This window comes from Megachile rotundata, unplaced genomic scaffold (genome assembly GCF_050947335.1).
Source record: "Megachile rotundata isolate GNS110a unplaced genomic scaffold, iyMegRotu1 scaffold0114, whole genome shotgun sequence".
NCBI lineage: Eukaryota > Metazoa > Arthropoda > Insecta > Hymenoptera > Megachilidae > Megachile > Megachile rotundata.
The window spans coordinates 282,974-285,000 of record NW_027473411.1 but is presented as its reverse complement, the minus strand read 5'-3'; the positions used below and the strand labels follow the sequence as shown (position 1 = coordinate 285,000).

At 44.4% G+C, this 2,027-nt stretch overlaps 1 non-coding gene across 1 annotated transcript; it reads left to right on the top strand.

Moving 5' to 3' along the window:
• The first annotated feature begins 52 nt into the window (after positions 1-52).
• Positions 53-207, top strand: LOC143266245 (5.8S ribosomal RNA). Its single transcript, XR_013041297.1, has one exon. It is a non-coding gene; the product is annotated as a 5.8S ribosomal RNA (ribosomal RNA).
• The last annotated feature ends 1,820 nt before the right edge of the window (positions 208-2,027 follow it).

Sequence of the window (2,027 nt, the reverse complement as noted above, 5' to 3'; positions counted from 1 at the left end):
ACTGGTTTTCAGACGCTGAGTTGTTAAATATGAACAAAAATTTTTATACGATTACCCTGAACGGTGGATCACTTGGCTCGTGGGTCGATGAAGAACGCAGCTAATTGCGCGTCAACGTGTGAACTGCAGGACACATGAACATCGACATTTCGAACGCACATTGCGGTCCACGGATACAATTCCTGGACCACGCCTGGCTGAGGGTCGTTTATATAACTAAAGACTGCTTGCGTTTGCCTTTAGCAGCAAAAGGTTTTCTCTTCATTGTTAAATTTTTTTCGGTACCGCTCGTCGTTCGACTAGATAAAACGAAACTGTTAAACGCCGAAAAGTCGAACGTTTCGGAGCGGGATCCGATGGTCGAACGCGAGAGAGAGAACAACTTGCGAAATTGGCGAAAACGTACGAGCGATGGTTGGACATTTCGTCGGCGTTTGACGCGGAGAATGTTAAATGGAACGTTCGTGTCTCGCCCTCTCTTTGCTAGTGTTCATTTTTTTCACAGGCGACAGAAGAACATTTTCGTATATCTCGCAATTCTTAGTTTTTAGGATCTTCTCGGCGGAATGCGCTTATCTCGGCTTGCGTGAGTCGTGGTTTCTAGTTAAACCCCTAAAAGAGACCATATACGACCGCCCGTGAAAGAGCGCTCCCGAGTCGAAAACACCTAACTACAGAAGGATATTTAGACGAGAGAGAAAATGATTCTTCGCCCTGCGAGAGAATTGTTAGACACCAATTGAAGGAAGCAAGCCGAGAGTAGAGCGTGTTTACGGCGTTTCTCCGCGCTCCCGACGTTGTCTGAAATGATTGTCGAATTTTTTTTTCGACGGTGCGAAAGTTTATACAACGAGGGGAAAAGTTAAAAATAAACGTGCGACGGAAGCTCTTTCACGGTTAAATTATTACGAGATCGTAGCTTCGCCACGTTTTTTTTAACATTTACAAGCGCAGATCGCTTCGTTGTCGTTGATTAGAAGCGGAAGACCGCGCGATCCCAATACGGGTTCCGGTCGTCCAGTCCTCGAAGTGCATAATTGTGCCGGACGGACGTTGAAAAACCCGGACCGATCGAACGATAAACGCTTATTTGGTGATCGTCTTGCGAGAGTCTCCCTTCATTGTTGTTCGTGTGTTAAATTTCTTTTATCGAACAACGGTCGAACGCAAATGAACAATGACATTTACACCGAAGATCGATCTCGAAACGCTTTTGTTCCTCCTTTTGTGCGCTCGTGGTTTCATCGAACGATATATACACGACGAAGGTGTACCACGCACGTTAAAAATGGGATTTCTTTTTTCCTTTAACCCTTTATTCTCTGGACCATGATAAGTCACCGATGGTTTACATGGCTGTCTCTGGCATTCTCGCCCTTTTCTTGGGATTTTGCGTCGGAACGCGACAGCAAAAGAAAAAACGTATCGGACGATGCGTCTTTACGGTTTATCGACCGTCGAGTGTATATTCGAACGTAAATATGTTGTAACGGTATATGTATCCTTTAGGGGACAAAAGAAACATGAAACGATCGTGTGCGAGAGCGCGCCGAGGGTAAGAAGAAAAGGTGTCCGACCTTTATCTCCTCGTTGTCGTAGTCTCTCCTCGTCGTTTGTTTTAACGCGCCCTGGATAGATAAAAAGATATATCCGATTATAATATATACATATATACTCCGACGCGAGTCGAGAACAACCGGACGTCGTCGTCGTCGTTTTTTTTTTTTGTCGTTGTCCCGCCTGCCCGAATATGCGGCGTTTTAAGTGCCTTTTTTCTTTTGTCGAACAAAAGAGAGAGGAGACACCGAGCTTTCATTTTGGCTCGTACGTACCTTCGAGTAGTCGACGATATTGTGTTGATCCGAAAAGAGAAAAATAGTTGGTTATCGAACGATACAAGGAAAAAATCGAACGACATAATCCCTGTGCGTCGTTGGTATTAATATACCTTTCGTATTACGTGTCGAAACCCCGAAAAGAGCGTACAGTTTGTGGTATAACTTTGAAAAGAAATAATAAAATTTCGA